The sequence below is a fragment of the Symphalangus syndactylus genome, chromosome 8 (assembly GCF_028878055.3).
Source record: "Symphalangus syndactylus isolate Jambi chromosome 8, NHGRI_mSymSyn1-v2.1_pri, whole genome shotgun sequence".
NCBI lineage: Eukaryota > Metazoa > Chordata > Mammalia > Primates > Hylobatidae > Symphalangus > Symphalangus syndactylus.
Window position 1 is genome coordinate 40,171,636 of NC_072430.2, and position 19,306 is coordinate 40,190,941.

At 46.3% G+C, this 19,306-nt stretch overlaps 1 pseudogene; it reads left to right on the forward strand.

The window, feature by feature from the left end:
* LOC129488719 (histone H1.8-like) overlaps positions 1–19,306 on the forward strand; it is a 55,239-nt pseudogene that overhangs the window by 21,484 nt on the left and 14,449 nt on the right.

Consider the following 19,306-nt stretch of genomic DNA (forward strand, 5'->3'; position numbering starts at 1 on the left):
TCCTCTCCTCCGGTCTGATTTTCCCTTCCCCACCAGCCTCCTGTGCTCCTCTCACTTCCCTTTCTCCCCTCCTAAATTCTCCATCCTCTTTTCTGACCTCTTCCTGCCCTCCCCCTCCTCCCTTCCTGCCCTCCTTTGAAAGTCTGGTCCTCTAGGGCTGTGGAAAAGACTGGAATCTGAGACCTGGCCTGCAGCCAGCAGGAAGCCAGGAGGAGCAGCTGCAAGGTCAGACCAGGGTCATATCAGCTGCTGAGAGAGAGAGGAAGTGAGGCTGCCTGGGCTTCCTGGCCCTCAGGGACAGGCTTACTCCACATGGCCCCTCTCTGCACCCCTGTTCCTGCTGAAAGGTGCCAGGATATGCCACCCCAAAACATACCACTTTGGCATAAGGATTATTTTGAGCTAAAGGCACTTGAAAAACAGCAGATGCAAGAAAGGCATTCTAATCTAGTTTCTTCCTGAAAACAGGAGATACGGACTTTCATTTGAAAGATGCCCTCCCTGTACCAGGAGAAAAGAAACATTCTTTGAGTTACTCAGAAAACACTCTTTGTTGGGAAGATTGTGGCTTATTTTAAAAACAAAAGCAGCATCCCTCACCCAGCATCACTTTGCTCGGGGCTGCCTTTTGTTAAGGAGCTCCTTAAAACCAAACTCAGGAGGCATTTTCTTCTTTCTCCTATGACCAGAGTGTGTTGGCAAACAGGCTGCTCCATGCCTGGCGTGGCCACTCCCAGCGCACTGGTTGGGAATGGGAGGGAGGAGACTCTGTCCCCTTGACCCAGTTTTGGGGCAAAATCCCAGAGCCTCCTTGGCTCTGTGCATCTGCCTCTGTGAGTGTCTGTAGCACCAGCTCTCCACTGGTTGTTTTAGAGTTTCAGGGTCTTAATGATGTCGAGACCGTAATGGTGCCAGGGCATTGGTGCTGGTTATTGGTTCCACTCCCATTGCACTCCAGCCTGGGCAACAAGAGCAAAACTCTGTCTCAAAAAAAAAAAAAAAAAAAAAGAAAAAAGAAAAGAAAAGAAAAGAGAAACATGGCAGCAAGAGAATGAATAAATGCAGGCCACCTGGCTCAGAGCTGCAGGACTTGAATTCAGATCCCAGCCCCCTGGCTGACCTCCCTGTGTAAGTTCCACTGACCTGACCCAGTCACTCCTGGGCTGGCCCTCAGTCTTGTCCACATGGCCCTGGGGAGGTATGGGGGTCACTCTGCTGCTTCATGTCACAGAGCCCTCCATGCCCTGTGGAGTCCTGTCCACGCAGGCCTTCTCTCTTGGGTTGCTCCTCCTGAGACCCATCTCTTTTCTGTTCTCATCCTCTCCCCTCCAACACCAGCCCAGGAAAAACATTTCCTACATTTTGGGTCTTTACCTGTAATCTCCTCTGTTCTTCCCAAATGTTTAGACTTTAGGGATTGGAAGCTGAGAGTTCTTAGACTGTTAGCAACTTTCTTTCCTTCCACCACTTTCTTCAGTAAAGGAGCACAGAGCCCAGGATCTCCTTTAAAGGGGCGGAAGGCAAAAAGGGGGCAAGAATCTCAAAAACGTGACCCCACTTCTGAGTGCTCGTTGCCTGGCACAATACCTGGTACACAGCAAACAATTGTTAAACCAAAAAAAAAAAAAAAAAAAAAAAGCTGGGCATGGTGGCTCACGCCTGTAATCCCAAGCACTGGGAGGCCAAGATGGGTGGATCACCTGAGGTCGGGAGTTCGAGACCAGCCTGACCAACATAGAGAAACCCTGTATCTACTAAAAATACAAAATTAGCTGGGCATGGTGACACATGCTTTTAATCTCAGCTACTCAGGAGGCTGAGGTAGGAGAATCACTTGAACCCAGGAGGTGGAGGTTGCAGTGAGTGGAGATCACGCCATTACACTCCAGCCTGGGCAACAAGAGCGAAACTCTGTCTCAAAAAAAAAAAAAAAAAAAAAATAGAAAAGAAAAGAAAAGAGAAACATGGCAGCAAGAGAATGAATAAATGCAGGCCACCTGGCTCAGAGCTGCAGGACTTGAATTCAGATCCCAGCCCCCTGGCTGACCTCCCTGTGTAAGTTCCACTGACCTAATCCATAAAGGAAGGGAGGGATGAATTCATCGCTGGGATTCCTTCCAGCCCCCAAACTCAAGATTTTGTATCCACATAGGAAAAAGAAAGAATATTTATGCTGTCGTCCCACTGAACTGGAGCAGGGAAGAAACCTGCCTGGATGATTCAGGCTCACATACACAATCATCTCCAAATATGCTTCCCTTCTGTCAAATGTCATCTCCTAGATATCACCAGAGCAACCTGCGGAGAAGGCAAGGCTGAGTTGATTGTTCACCGTGGTAAGGTAGAGTACCCCCTCCACAAAGCCTCAGTAGCTTCCCAAAGTGGGAGGGCAAAGTGATTTTTATTGAGACTTTGAGGCCTGGTTTAAGGTGGCTCTTTCAGTGCAGAGGTGGCATGCTTGATTGGGGCTGGTAAGATCATGATTGGTAGACACAGCAAAGTGAGGATTTCCAGCTGAGGCGTTCAAAGAATCTTGGGGCATAAACTGTCTTCCTATTGAATCTATAAACTGATGCTTCCTGTTGAAGACATGGTGTGTCCTTCAGGAAGTTCCTGGGATGAACAGTAGAGTTGTTTGCAGCTTTTATCTTCCTGGGCAAGCATTTTCTGGAATAATAGTGAAGTTACTTTGATGAGGACAGTGGAATAGTAAAGTCATGTTAATATAGACAGTGAGCTATGGGTGGTCTGATTCTCATCCCAATCTATCTTCGTTGGCTGTTTGAATGACTGTGATGTCCCCTCCACCAAGAAGGCTGATGCCTATGAACATGTGTACTCCCTTCCCCTCTTGGTCCAGCTGGATTTGGCCTAAGAGGGCAGGGAGCAGAGTGAGGCTGGAATATTCATTTCTGTTCTCTTTCTGCTGCTGTTACCCAGCAAGCAATGGGCTCACTGCCTGATGCACACACAAGCCAATACCATGGCACCGAAAACCTTTATTGGGAATTGACTGGCAAGACAGGAGGCAAGGCTGAAATCTATGTCCACTAGCTGGTGGGCTGGGGCAGGTTTTATAGGCGAAGGGTAATAAGCCATGATCTGATTAGATCTTGCAATGAGGTGATGCTGGGGAGGCATGATCTGACTGAATCCTGGATCCTGCCATGTGCAGTCCACCTCTTAAAGCAGTCCTTGCTCCTGGCTTCCAGCACTTAGGTTTCATTTGTGGTTGCACACTTGGTTCATCTGGGCATGTTCAGGTTACTTGACTTTCAACTTGGGGATCCAAGGCAACTGAAAAACAACTCACGACTTTTGTTACATAAAAGTTGAACCAGGGCCGGGCACGGTGGCTCACGCCTGTAATCCCAGCACTTTGGGAGGCTGAGGCGGGCAGATCACGAAGTCAGGAGATTGAGACCATCCTGGCTAACACGGTGAAACCCCGTCTCTACTAAAAGTACAAAAAATTAGCCAGGCATGGTGGCAGGCGCCTGTAGTCCCAGCTACTCAGGAGGCTGAGGCAGGAGAACGGTGTGAACCCGGGAGGTGGCGCAAGATCACGCCACTGCATTCTAGCCTGGGCAACAGAGCGAGACTCTGTCTCAAAAAAAAAAAAAAGTTGAACCAGATTGGTCTGGTGTGATTACACTGGGTTGCCCTGGGTTGGTTGCTTCTGCCTGTCTCAGCCCTCAGCTCCTGTCACCAGCCTTCTCAATACCTTCTCTCTTGAGTTGGGGTAACTGCTCCCCGACTTGCCCTTTTATGCCTAAGGGAGCCTAGCTCCTAGTATCCCATGTGGCTCTTTCTCTCATTTCTTATTCCCAATGAGCATGTGTTGCTTTCCTAAAGGCATTTCCATAACATTATACTTTTAAAGTCAACTATGTGTGAGTATAAATGCTATTGGACATCAGGGGAGAACTCGAAAAAAAAAAACAACAACCAAATGTTCATTTTTATTGATAAACTTTTTAACTAAGGTAATTTTCAAAACTAAAATCATGACACTCCTACAAACATAAAATGGACATGTTAAAATTGTATTTAGTGCGTCATTAATGAAGGCTGGTAAGATGTGACAACCGGTTCAAAGGAGAAGTCAAAAGAGGCACAAATTTATATGGAGAAAAGCAATGTTGAAATGTATTTACGAACAGAAGGAAATATATTTACCAATAGAAGGAAACATATTTCAAATAGAAGGAAACTGGCTTTCCTTTGGAAAATAGGAAGTAAATTGAACTACCTCGGGACAGAATGTATTTGCATGCCTGCAAACAGGAATTATTTACATTGCTATCAGTTATCTACAATTTACAGATTTGCTCAAAGGCAATGAATGGCCCAGAGGCCCTAAAGCATCGCACTCAGATAACCTGGAAGGGTATGCTCTAAAGGATACACAGTTTTCCAGTGAAGCACACATTTTTTTCCTACGTGACATTTATTAAGCAGTTAATACTTGCAGGCAGTGATCCAATCCATGGGAACTGATAGTCTGCTTGGAGATTTAAGACACAAAAGAGCTGAGCCGTCTCCCTCCAGCAGTCTGATTAGTGGAGTGTTTATTATACTTCCTCCCAGTGACATAAAGATACTCCAAATTGAGTTCCATCATCAAGCTTTCCTCTTGAGAAAAACAAAAGTTTCCACTGCTTTCAAAAGTTTGAAATCCACCAACCCATGTCCAGCAGGTTCATTTTATAGAAGAGAAAATGAAGGCTCAGAGAGGAAATGTGGTCTGCCCTGGGGCGCGCAGCTTGTTAACTCATGTCTGGTCGGAAGATGGGCTTTCAGGGCCGAGGAGGTGCTCCTTTTTGGCATTATTAGGTGACAGAAAGAGCTCCTGGAAGGGAGGACTTAGGAAGCAGGCTCTGACAGATGGTTTTCATCTCCTGTGCTCTGGGAAATCGCTACCACCCTCTAATTGGATGTTGGGAGCTTCAAGCAAACTGGCAATCTACATTATATCATTGTTCTGTATCCCTAATTATACCTTGGGATTTGGCTTAAGTGCAGCTTAGAGGATGTTCATTAATAGTGTCGACAGGGACACTCAGCATTTGTAAAATTCTTTACAATAATTGAAGACCCAGCATTGTTCTGGTGTGGTAAGGAAGCATGTTCGCTCCCAGCTGAAAGATGACTTAAGCTAAGAGGGTGGAGACTGGCTGACTTGGAGTTTTTCTAACGTCCAGGTCTGCACTCAAAATTCTACAATCCTTGTTTTCACTGGCTCAAGGAAGCTCCTTGATGAATTACATGAGTTCAGCTTACTAATGGGCTTAGTTCACCAGAGTCAGAGTGATCTGTCCTTGGCATTTCATAACCCACTTCAGTTTCCTATCTCTTGGCCACCGTATTGTCAAAAACCTCATATTCCTGTGGCCATGACCAGTTCCAAAAGAAGCTTTGTCTCCACAGACAGATCGTGGTTCCATCTGGGCCTACCACCAAAAGCCTGTGATTCCAGATGGAAAAATCCCCACCCCCTCCCCCTGTTTCCAAAGCAGCCCCCCATCTCGATTGTTTTATCTACAGTCAGCAGCACGAATCCTCCACAGAGTCTCTCCGGGGGTGGAAAGAGTGGCTAATGGGGGAAACAGCTCATCTTCAAACCCTGTGCCATGTGACCGGAAAAAAAATGCACACATCTGGCTGGGTTGGATAAAGAGGAGGGCTGGGGCAAAGAAGCCAGGGGTGGTGGTGGGGGCTTGCCTCTATCAAATAAAACATTTAGAAAAAGGCTGTTCTTATTGCAGAGGAAAATTAAAACTTTACATTGTGACTGGAGCTGTTCAACCATCTACATTTGGCTGGGCACGATGGCTCACGCCTGTAATCCCAGCACTTTGGGAGGTTGAGGTGGGCAGATCACCTGAGGTCAGGAGTTTGAGACCAGCCTGGCCAACATGGTGCAACCCCGTCTCTACTAAAAGTCCAAAAATTAGCCAGTCATGGTGGCAGGCGCCTGTAATCCCAGCTACTCAGGAGGCTGAGGCAAGATAATTGCTTGAACCCAGGAGGTGGAGGTTGCAGTGAGCCGAGATCGTGCCATTGCACTCCAGCCTGGGCAACAAGAGCAAGACTGTGTCTCAAAAAAATAAAAATAAAAAAAATAAACATTTTTTTTGTTGTTTTCAAAAGATATCCTTGAGGAACCCCAAGTATTTGGCTGGAATCCTCTGGTGACAGCCAGTTTCCTTCCAGGAGGTTGGAACAGAGCTGCATGTGTGTACATGTGTTTGGGGGGATACAAGGAATTGAGTGGTTTTCTTTCAACCATAGCCTCACTCTCCTGGCATTTGAGGAAGACAGGGGGAGAAGGACAGGATGGCAGAAGGAGATAATTTCTGAAAAAAAATTTTTTTTTTTGAGTTTCACTCTTGTTGCCCAGGCTGGAGTGCAATGGCGTGATCTTGGCTCACTGGAACCTCTGCCTCCCGGGTTCAAGCGATTCTCCTGCCTCAGCCTCCCAAGTAGCTGGAATTACAGGTGTGCACCACCATGCCTGGCTAATTTTTGTATTATTAGTAGCGACAGAGTCTCACCATGTTAGCCAGGCTGGTCTTGAACTTCTGACCTCAGGTGATCCACCCACCTCAGCCTCCCAAAGTGCTGGGATCACAGGCGTGAGCCACCGCACCTGGCCTGATGATTTCTGAATTTGAGGAGTGAAATTTCAGCTGCCAAAGAGCACCTGGAGATGTGTTTCCTCCTCCCACACCCTCCTTCTCTCCCCACAGCCCCTACTTACCCCAGGCCCCAGAACCGCCTCCCCTGGAGGCATCTGGGACATCGTTCTCACTACTCATTTCCTCCTTCCTCACTACAAGAGAGGCCAGCTTTCTGGTAATCTGTTGCCCCTATTGAACTTTATTTGGTGCTCCAAAGGGAGGTAGAAATTGCAAAGGACCCCACTGCCCTTGCATATTCTGTAGATTCCCATCGCATGCTTCAAATAAGCTGTGTCCATTCTTCCCCCAGAGCCTTGCCTCTGTACCACCCCAGCTCCCCCTACTTCCTTTTCACTGAGAACATTCTCTGTATTCATGAAAGTTCTCCATAATAGCCTGAATAAAATAATCTCCTTAATTATCCGGGGCATTTCTTTCACCGTGAGCTGCCCACCCCAGGAGTCTGAAATAGAACCATAAGCACCTTCAGCGTTAAGACAGGGAATTACCTTAAGTGGTTTCAGGAAAGATGTGAGCAGGAGCTACTTAATGGGGTGAAGGTGAGGCTGCCTTGAAGATGAACCCTCCTTTTGGGCAATGTGTTTCACCTCAAAACCTCAGAAGCGGTGACCCTAAGGGGATTTTTATTAACACACCTACGAAGCAAACATAAACCCCCTGTGTGCGTGTGTGCACAGATGTGTGCTGGGGGGCAGTGCAGGAGAGGAGGGGGTGCTGGAGAATCTCCAGGTGAAGGGGGATGCAGTTTTGTTCCCATTACAAAGACCCCTTGTCGGCTCGCTGGCCAGGCTGAAAGCGCTGGCCACTTCCCATTCAACGCCAGCTCTCCTAAGTGGGCCGGGTGGCTGTGGCCTCGGTTAGGGAGGTTGTATATTTGCACAGATCTGCCATTTGTCATGTTCCCAGAGGTCTTCAGGACAGTGACTTTTGTGGGGGTATGCTGGAGGAAGGTAGCTTTTCAAAATTGGGAAGCTTTTCAGCTTGCTAAACGGAAAAGGACAATGGCCTCTTTGTCCCTAGTGTAAGAGAGCTGGGGGGAGCCCTAGGAACCCACCAATGGTAACTTTAAAATGCTGCCTTAAAGATATTGAACAAGTCTGGGTGTGATGGCTCATGCCTGTAATCCCAGCATTTTGGGAGCCCGAGGCGGGAAGATCACTTTAGCCCAGGAGTTCAAGATCAGCCTGGGCAACATGGTGAGACCCCATCTCTACAAAAAATATAAAAAGTAGCCAGGCGTGGTGGTGCACACCTGTAATCCCAGCTACTCGGGAGGCTGAGGTGGGAGGATTGCTTGAGCCTAGGAGGTTGAAGCTGCAGTGAGCTGGTGATTGTACCACTGTACTCCAGCCTGGGTGACAGAGAGAGACCCTGTCTCAAAAAAAAAAAAAAAAGAGAAAATAAAATTTAAAAAAAAGGTAACAAAATCATAATAGCCACTAGTTTAAAGAAAAACACTACCCATAATTGTAACATTGAAATACAATATAGTAACTGATTAATGTTTTCATTTTTATATATTAGGTTCCAATCTCACATTTTACAATCACGGGTGGTGCCAATTTATGTCTTTTCACTTAACATTATGCCATATAATCATTTTCTTTTCTTTTCTTTTTTTTTTTGAGGCAGCGTTTCGCTTTTGTTGCCCAGGCTGGAGTGCAATGGCTCGATCTCAGCTCACCACAGCCTCTGCCTCCTGGGTTCAAGCGATTCTCTTGCCTCAGCCTCCCTAGTAGCTGGGATTACAAGCACGGGCCACCACGCCCGGCTGATTTTTTTGATTTTTAGTACAGACGGGGTTTCTCCACGTTGGTCAGGCTGGTCTCGAACTCCCGACCTCAAGTGATCCACCCGCCTTGGCCTCCCAAAGTGCTGGGATTACAAGCATGAGCCACCGTGCCCGGCCCATAATCATTTTCTTATAATACTATAATATCTAATTCTATTGGGTTAATGGAGCATATTTATTATGGTTGAACCTTTCCTCTGGTGTTGGACATTGTCTTTTAGTCTCTTTTTTCTTTGCTATTGTAGATAATGCTGAAATTAACATCTTTGGATATACAATTCTCTGCTTCTGAAGAATGAAAGATAAATAACAGAGCTAAGAAAGGGACTGATGAAACTTACAACAGCAGGTCTCAAATTTTTGGTCTCAGGAAACTTTTATGCTCTTAAAAATGACTGACAGCCTCTGAGGGCTTTTGTTCATGTGAGACATTTTTATATTTGCCTTGCTATATTAGAAATTATAGCTGAGAAAATTCAAATATTTATTAATACATCTAACAATAACTGTAAAAACCCATTGCATGTTAACATAAATTACACATTTTTACCAACAATAGCTATATTTCCTAAAACAAAGACATTTGCAGAGTGGTTTTTTTATATTTTTGCAAATCTTTTACATGTTTGGTCTACAGATTCTCATATCTCCTTCATTCCATCTCTTGTGTTTTTTTTTTTTTTTTTTTTTTTGAGACGGAGTCTTGCTTTGTCACCCAGGCTGGAGTGCGATGGCACGATCTCGGCTCACTGGAACCTCTGCCTCCCAGGTTCAAGCGATTCTCCTGCCTCAGCCTCCTGAGTAGCTGGGATTACAGGCGCCTGCCCCCATGCCCAGCTACTTTTTATATTTTTAGTAGAGACAAGGTTTCACCATGTTGGTCAGGCTAGTCTCAAACTCATGATCTCAGGTGATCCTCCCACTTCAGCCTCCCAAAGTGCTGGGATTACAGGTGTGAGCCAGCACACCTCGCTGACATGTTGTTTTAACTGAAGTCTATGAAAAAAACCTGTCCTTGAATAGATATATAATTGGAGAAGGGAGAGGGTACGCTTAGGGGTCCGACCACACGTTGAGAACCTATGTCCTGCAAGATTCCTCGTGCTCTATGGGATACTTCTCTTGTATTACATTTTGCACTTACAGATTTAGATGATAGAGTGAATCCAGTGTCCCCTGTTTTTGAAATCAAGGTCCCAAGGAGCAAGTCCCTTGGCTAAAGTCACCCAGCTGGTTGTAGGGACTCCACTTTACTTCCTTACAACCAACTCGGATGCCTCATTTGTCCTTTTACCAGGCTTTGGTAAGGCTGTGAGAGCACAGAGCTGAATGAGGTATCTTGGACTTCAAGTTACTGACTAGCCCCAGCACTCGCAAACTCACAAATAAGACAGAAACGAGGTAAACATCCAACCATATTTATGGAAGAGTTCATCTCTCTGTCAGCATTATGTACATGCAGAAAGGTGTAAAAAATCATAACAGCGCTGTCTGCATTTTTCAGAAACGGAACACACCTATATTATATCTCTTTTTAAGGAGGATTTTGGGTGGCTTTTGTTTAGAGGCAGAGTAGAATAATAGAAAAACAACCTGGGGTTTACTTTTAGGACTCTCTCTCTCTTTCTTCTATAAATGTAAGGTTCGGCAAAAAAATTCACTAAGCTTTTGTCCACCTTTAACATTTTATGAGTTTTAATGTGTTTGGAAGCTTTGGAAGATTGGATTGCTAGAGTACTGGTCAGGATCATTTCTGTATTTAATAAAATTGGGAGAGCTAGCGAATAAAGCAGGAAGCCTTCCATCTAGTGGCAAATGTGTATATTGCTCTTTTGCTCAGCCTCTTGGGCTGAGTTTTCAGAACCAGAGTCCTTTTCTTCTGGCCCCCACCTTCCTGAATTACAGGGGTTTTAATTGCGCCACAGTTAGACAATACTTAATTGTCTTAGCTGCATTATAATGAGTGAAGGGAATACACTTGCGATTTGGCTGAACGCAGAAGAGGGGAGGCCCCTTGCATTCATAGTTAATTGCTTCAAAACTCTGCCTGAGGCTTTGCCATGCCCTCATTCGCACTTTGGGCTAAAATTATAAGGATCCATTAGATACCGTCTCTGCCTCCAGACTTCAGGCTGCAGGGAGGGGGACGCCAGCTGGAGTTTTTTTCTGACAGCTTATTTATTTATTTATTTTTCAGACGGAGTCTCGCTCTGTCCCCCAGGCTGGAGTGCAGTGGCGCCATCTCCGCTCACTGCAACCTCCACCTCCCGGGTTCAAGCGATTCTCCTGCCTCAGCCTCCCGAGTAGCTGGGACTACAGGCGTGCGCCACCACGCCTAGCTAATTTTTGTATTTTTAGTAGAGATGGGGTTTCGCGATGTTGGCCAGGCTGGTCTTGAGCGTGTGCCACTGCACCAAGAGGGATTGGTGGAGCTCTCCCTGCAGCCCACTGATTCTTGGGTGTTTACTGGTGAGATGGGATGTAATAAATTATAGAACCCTGGGCAGAGGCTCTGGACATGGAGTGGGGCAGGGAGGGGAAGCGGCATTGTGGGCTGGGCTTCGATGGAAGAAGTGGCAGGGTGGCCCAGCACAGTGGCTCACGCCTGTAATCCCAGCACTTTGGGAGGCCAAGGTGGGCAGATCACCTGAGGTCAGGAGTTTGAGACCAGCCTGGCCAACGTGGTGAAACCTCGTCTCTACTAAAAATACAAAAACTAGCTAGACATGGTGGCACGCGCCTGTAGTCCCAGCTACTTGGGAGGCTGTGGCAGGAAAATCGCTTGAACCCGGGAGATGGAGGTTGCAGTGAGCTGAGATCGCGCCACTGCACTCCAGCCTGGGCGACAGAGCAAGACTCCATCTCAAAAAAAAAAAAAAAAAAAAAAAAAAAGAAGTGGCAGGGTGGTCTGGAGGCACCGCTGGAGGCGAGTGTGTGCGGCGACAGGGGAACCAATGTGGCATTCTGAGGGCTCTTCAAAGTTGAATCCCTTTCATGGTTCCCCACCCAGAGCCTCGTGGTGGTGAATCAGGGAGAGAGAAAAATGTCAATAGACAGTCCAGTCCTGGCTGGCAAAGTGTACAGGAAACTGCACAACATGACAGAGGCTTTGGCAGTGGACGCGTAAAAGTGGTAGCACCCAGCCTTGAGCCCAGGAACCAGTGTACAATGCTATGTGCCCAGCCAAAACTCCTTCTTGAAAAATAAGAATAAAAGGCACCTACCTCTTAGGGGAATAAAATAGAAATTAGTGGATTATAAAATATAAAAGGCTGATAATTACTGGTTTGTTAACTGATTATTAATTTAAAATAATTGGCTGGGCACGGTGGTTCATGCCTGTAATCCCAGCACTTTGGGAGGCCAAAGTGGGTGGATCACCTGAGGCCAGGAGTTCAAGACCAGCTTGGCCAACTTGGTGAAACCCTGTCTCTACTAAAAATACAAAAAAATTAGCCAGGCGTGGTGGCAGGCGCCTGTAATCCCAGCTACTCGGGAGGCTGAGGCAGGAGAATCACTTGAACCCAGGAGGCAGAGATCTTGTGAGCCAAGATTGCGCCACTGTACTCCAGCCTGGGCAACAGAGCGAGACTTGGTCTCAAATAAAATAAAATAAAAAGTAATTAACGAACATTTCCCAGAGGCCAGGCCCTGTGCTGGGTGCTGGGGCTAAAGGTGGAAGGAACACAGTCCATACCCTGGTGGAATTTACAGTCTAGTGATGAAGACATTGAACAAATAATTATACAGCCGTGCATTGCATAGCAATGTTTTGGTCAACCACAGCCTGCAGATACAACAGTGGTCTCATAAGATTGTAATGCAGCTGAATTACATAGCCTAGTGAGGTCATAGCTGTGGCAACGTCATAGCTCAATGCATTACTCACAGGTTTACGGTGATGCTGATGTAAACTAACCTACTGCGCTGCCAGGCTTATAAACGTCTAGCACATACAATTACATACAGTGTATAATATACTTAATAATAACAAATGACTATATGACTCCTTTGTGTATTTACTATACTTTTCATTGTCATTTTAGAATGTATTTCTTCTACTTACAAAATAAAAAAGTTAACTGTAAAATAGCCTTAGGCAGGTCCTTCAGGAGGTATTCCAGAAGTCACTGTTATCATAAGAGATGACAGCTCCATGGGTGTTATTGCCCCTGAAGACAGTGGGACAAGATGTGGAGGTAGAAGACAGTGATACTGGTGATCCTGACCCTAACGTGTGTAATGTGTGTGTTCGTGTTTTCATTCTAAGAAAACGTTTTGTACAGATGTACAGTGTGTTTGAGTTTTAAGATAAGTGTTATTTCAAGAGTCAAAAAGTTAAAAAAAAAGTTTATATGGTAAAAAAAGTTACAGTAAGCTGGGTTTAATTTATTATTATTATTATTTCGAGATAGAGTTTCCCTCTTTTGCCCAGGCTGGAGTGAAGTGGTGTGATCTCAGCTCACTGCAACCTCCGCCCCCTGGGTTGAAGCGATTCTCCTGCCTCAGCCTCCCAAGTAGCTGGGATTATAGGCACCTGCCACCATGCCTGGCTAATTTTTGTATTTTTAGTAGAGATGGGGTTTCACCATGTTGGCCAGGCTGGTCTCGAACTTCTGACCTCAGGTGATCCCCCTGCTTCAGCCTCCCAAAGTGCTAGGATTACAGGCGTGAGCCACCATGCCCGGCCGAGGTTAATTTATTATTGAAGAAAGAAAAATGTTTCTAAAAACAGATTTAGTGTAGCCTAAGTGTACGGTGCTTATAAAGTCTTCAGGAGTTATGTCTTAGGACTTTGCATTCACCCACCACTCACTCACAGGCTCACCCAGAGCAACTTCCAGGCCCTCAAGCTCCCTTTGAGAGGTGACAACGTACTAGCAGCCCTTGCTCGCTCTTGGTGCGTCCTCAGCCTTGGGGTGCTTGAGGAGCCCATCAGCCCACCGTTGCACTGTGGGAGCCCCTCTTTGGGCTGGCTGAGGCCTGAGCCGGTTCCCTCTGCTTGCGGGGAGGTGTGGAGGGAGAGGCACGGGCGGGAACCGGGGCTGCATGCGGCGCTCACGGGCCAGCGCGAGTTCCGGGTAGGTGTGGGCTCGGCGGGCCCTGCACTAGGAGCAGCCGGCTGGTGCCGCCAGCCTCGGGCAGTGAGGGGCTTAGCACCCGGGCCAGCAGCTGCAGAGGGTGCGCCAGGTCCCCCAACAGTGCCGGCAGGCCGGCACTGCACTACAATTCTCACCGGGCCTCAGCTGATCCCCTAGGTGAAACCAGCTGGGCTCCTGAGTCTAGCGGGGACTTGAAGAATCTTTATGTCTAGCTAAGGGATTGTAAATACACCAGTCAGCACTATGTATCTAGCTCAAGGTTTGTAAACACACCAATCAGCACCCTGTGTCTAGCTCAGGGTTTGTGAATGCACCAATCAGCGCTTTGTGTCTAGCTAATCTGGTGGGGACTTGGAGAATCTGTATGTCTAGCTAAGGGATTGTGAATGCACCAATCGGCACTCTGTATCTAGCTCAGGGTTTATAAATACACCAATGGACACTCTGTATCTAGCTAATCTAGTGGAGACATGGAGAACTTTTGTGTCTAGCTCAGGGATTGTAAACGCACCAATCAGCACCCTGTCAAAATGGGCCAATCAGCTCTCTATAAAACAGACCAATCAGCTCTCTGTAAAATGGACCAATCAGCAGGATGTGGGTGGGGCCAGATAAGATAATAAAAGCAGGCTGCCTGAGCCAGCAGCGGCAACCGGTTGGGGTAGCTTTTTGAAGTGTGGGAGTATTGTTCTTTTGCTTTTTGCACTAGATCTTGTTAACTACTCGCTCTTTGGGTCCATACTGCCTTTATGAGCTGTAACACTCACCGCGAAAGTCAGCAGCTTCACTCCTGCAGCCAGGGAGACCACAAACCCACCGGGAGGAACGAACAACTCCAGACGGGCCTCCTTAAGAGCTGTAACACTCACCGCGAAGGTCTGCAGCTTCACTCCTGCAGCCAGGGAAACCACAAACCCACCGGGAGGAACGAACAAGTCCAGATGGGCCTCTTTAAGAGCTGTAACACTCACCGCGAAGGTCTGCAGCTTCACTCCTGAGCCAGCGAGACCATGAACCTACTAGAAGGAAGAAACTCCGAACACATCTGAACATGAGAAGGAGCAAACTGGACACGCCGCCTTTTAGAACTGTAACATTCACCGCGACAGTCCGCGGCTTCATTCTTGAAGTCGGTGAGACGAAGAACCCACCAATTCTGGGGACACCTTCGTAGTAAGTGCCTTATACAGATGAACCGTTTTTTCTCTTACACTGTTTTTATTGTACTTATCCTATGTTGAGATATGTTTAGATACACAAATGCCTACAGTATTCAGTACAGTAACATGCAGTACAGGTTTGTAGCCTAGGAGCAATAGGACCGTATAGTCACGGTGTGTTGTGGGATATAGGTTTGTGTAAGTGCACTCTATGATGCTCACGATGACAAAATTGCCTAACGACGTATTTCTCAGAACATGAAGTGATGCATGACTGTCATACACACACCAAGTGATACATAACTATGTCATATACACATCAAGTGATACAAGACTACGTCATATACACCTAGGGAGTCAGTGAAACTGGTGATCCATGTGAGTTAGCAGGGGAAGTGTGTGTGTGTGTGTGTGTGTGTGTGTATACCCATCCACATATGGTTGGGTGTTCCAGGCAGAAATAAAAGCAGGTGCATAAGTGCTGAGACAGCAGGAGCAGGGTGTATCCAGGGAAGAAAAGGACCAGTTCTTCCGGAGAGGGAGGGAGAGCGGATGAGATGAAGCTGGAGGGTCAGGAAGGGGCCAGTTCACAGCCTTGTATCTACATCCTAGAAGGGTGGGAGGCAAGAAGAGGTACACGATCAGATTTGCATTTTGAGGCCGGGCGCAGTGTTCACGCCTGTAATCCCAGCACTTTGGGAGGCTGAGCCAGGCAGATCACTTGAGGTCAGGAGTTCGAGACCAGCCTGGCCAACATGGCGAAACCTCATCTCTACTAAATATATAAAAATTAGCCAGGCATGGTGGTGGGTGCCTATAGTCGCAGTTACTCAGGAGGCTGAGGCAGGAGAATCGCTTGAACCCGGGAGACGGAGGTTGCAGTGAGCCGAGGTCTTGCTGTTTCATTTCAGCCTGGGCAACGGAGTGAGACTCTGTCTCCAAAAAAAAGAAAAAAAAGTTTGCATTTTGAAATCTCACCCTGGCGGCAGGCAGTGTGCTGGACAGACTGCACAAGGGACACGGAGGGGCCAGTTAGGAGAGTGCTGAAATAACTCCAGGGCAAGGTGGTGGCAGCTAGAGAGAAGTGACAAGGAGTAGAGAGGCTGGGCATGGTGGCTCCCGCCTGTAATCTCAGCACTTTGGGAGGCTGAGGTGGGAGGATCAGTTGATATCAGGAGTTCGAGACTGGTCTGGGCAACAGAGATATCCCTATCTCTACAAAAAATAAATAAACAAAAAATTAGTTGGGCATGGTGGTGCCTGTAGTCCCAGCTATTTGTTTTTTGTTTTTCTGAGACAGAGTCTCGCTTTGTCGCTTTGTCGCCCCAGGCTGGAGGGCAGTGGTGCAATCTCAGCTCCCTGCAACCTCTGCCTCTCAAGCTCAAGCAAGTCTCGTGCCTCAGCCTCCCGAGTAGCTGAGATTACAGACCTGGGCCACCATGCCCAGCTAATTTTTTGTATTTTTAGTAGAGACGGGGTTTCACCGTGTTGGTCAGGCTGGTCTGAATTCCTGACCTCAAGGGATCCGCCTCCTCGGCCTCCCAAAGTGCTGGGATTACAGGCACGAGCCATGGTGCCTGGCCAGTCCCAGCTAGTTGAGAGGCTGAGGCAGGAGGATTGCTTGAGCCCTGGAGATGTTCAAAGCTGCAGTGAGCTGTGATGGTGCTTCTGCACTGCAGCCTGGATGACAGAGCAAAGACCTTGTCTCTTAAAAAAAAAATGTAAAAGAAAGAAGAAAGAAAGGGAGGGAAAAGAAAGGAAAAGAAAGAGAGAAGAAAAGGAAAGAAAAGAGAAAAAAGAGTGGAGAGAGCCTGGGGTTTTCAAGCCTGCCTAGTGACCCCAGCTCCAGGGTATCTGCACGCTCCTGGAGTGAGGGGCTGTGATTGTCAGGACCTTGGTAACTGCCTGTGCACGGTGGCTAAGGAAGACAGGCTCCTTTGGTTCTGAGCAGTGCCTGAGAGAATCATTCTTTTAATATCAAGAATAAGACAAGTTTGCCTGTTATCACTGCTAATATTGAGCATTTTTTGGAAGTCCTTACGAATGAAATAAGAAATGAAATAATCTGTATGAATATTACCAAAGAAAGAAAAATCATATTTTCTTTTTCTGGTCTGGTAGAATTGAAAACCCAGTCTAATAGCAAATTAGTAGAATTAATAACGACTAAAATTAATAATAGAATTTTGTAAAGTGGCTGTGTATAAGATAAATGTACAAAAATCAATATTTTTTTCTATACTAACAAATGGAGAGATATTCCATACTCATGGATGAAATGACATAAAAATATAAACCCTTCTAAAGTTAAATGGTAATACCCTTCCAATCAGAATCTCAGTGTGTGTGTGTTTTTGTGTGCTTAAATCAGGATGCAATTATTTTAATTTGGGAGGCTGAGGTGGGCAGATCACTTGAGGTCAGGAGTTCGAGGCTAGCCTGACTAACATGGTGAAACCCTGTCTCTACTAATAATACAAAAATTAGCCAGGTGTGGTGGTGGGTGCCTGTAAACCCAGCTACTCAGGAGGCTGAGGCAGGAGAATCACTTGAACCCAGGAGGCGGAGGTTGCAGTGAGGCAAGATTGCACCACTGCGCTTCAGCTTGGGCGACAGAGACTGTGTCTCAAAAAATTAAAGATTTTAAGCACTCATTTTGTTGATCAGGTTGTTTAGATTTTGACATATATGTGTAATTTTTGTCCATTTGACCTGTCTCCTACTGAGAGTGGTGTGTTTAATTCTCCCTATAGGTATTTTTCTCTATTTTTCTTTGCTTTCTCTCTAGCATCTGCTTTATATAAGTGTAATGTGTACTATCTCCACCGAAGGATAACCACTATCTTGACTTTTCTTCTTGCAGATTAATGATTTGCATGTTTTGTCTTTAAATAAATGGAATCATGTAGCATGTATACTTTTTGATTCTGACTTACTTTATTCAGCGTAATTTGGTAAGACTCATCCATATTGTTGCATGTAGTTACAGATTGTTCATTCTCAGTGCTGTATTGAATCCCATTGTATTTATATACTACAATTTTTTTATTCTGTCTACTGTTGATGGACTTGTGGGTGGTTTTGAGTGGTGGGCTATTACAGAGCTGCTAAAGGGAATTCTTGTGTGTATCCTTTGGTGCATATTTGTATGCATATCTCCTGGGCATTAACCTAGGAGTGGAGTTGCTGGGTTGCAGGTGGCAATCAACTTTTGATGTCTCACTCTTAAATATGAACAGACAGCCAAGGTCACCCAGCATTTGAGGAACGCCCTCTGTGTAAAATAAAGACACAAGCAAACACACACTCAGCAAACAAACCAACAAATATGAGTGCGCTTAGTCCCAAGGAGCCTCACCCTTTCCCTCACCTGATATTCCTGTTACCTTCCTCACATGTCGCTATAAGAATAAACATTGTAGTGGCTCCAGTCACCATAGCTGGACTCATAGATTGGATGTACAGTTGGATCATCAGATAGGTTTGTCTCATTTCTCCACTTCTGAACCAGATGCTGGCTGGCATACTTTTCCTTTTTGGCCTTGGTGTCATACATGGAGGCTGTTTTCTCAGCTTTGGTACATGCTGTCCTGGTTACATCCATTACACCACATGCCACGAAGGCAGTGCTGGCTGCAGAGCCAAACGGGCTGGTTTCCCAGAGGAGGGACAACTGGGAGGTGGACTTGTTGGTTTTGGCCCAGTTGATGTTACTTCTGGCTTCTCCAGTTGGATGTATGACTTAGAGGCCTCATTCATCAACAGAGAAGTCCAAATCTTGCTAGGAGGAAGAAGTATAGGGAAAATCATGGTTATAAGCTGCGTTTGGCAATAGGCTAGTTGGGACCTTGTTGGAGGTAATATTTACCCAGCACATGTTGCCGGAATTGATGCAGTTATAATAAAGCTGGTTCTTCTTCCTGACCATTAATTCCAGAGCTCTGTCCTGAATTAACAGACCTGTAGAGATTGTGCCACAGAACTGTTTTAATCTGGTGTAGTCTTTGTAAAAAGAATATTTAAGGACTATGGGGGAAGTCAATGCTTTTCCAATACAGAACTTTTGGCCTGGTTCCAGGGAGGGGTCCTTGCCCCAACCTCCATCTTTGAAGGGATGGTATAGAGAACAAAAGCCTGGCTGAGGCTGATGATGCCTTCATTGGCACAGGACCCTGAGGGCTGGGAAAGGAATGGATTGAGTCATAGACACAGTGCCCAGCTGGGGACACGGAGCTGGCCCGTGGTGAATTCTAAAGGTTTAAGGAGGGAATGAGGGAAGGAAGGAAGCCAACCATTGACCACTCTATCTGGGGTGGAGAAAACTTGACAAGGGAAACTCTAAAACTTTACTTTTGGGGTGCCCATTTCCTGGAGTCCCCTCACCTTGGGCTCTTGAGTTATTCTATTAATCTGGCAGGGCTGCCGTAACACGATACCACAGACTAGATGACTTAAACAACAGGAATTTATTTACTCACAGTTCTGGAGGCTAGAAGTCTAAGATGGAGGTGTCAGCAGGTTTGGTTTCTTCCAAGGCCTCTGTCCTTG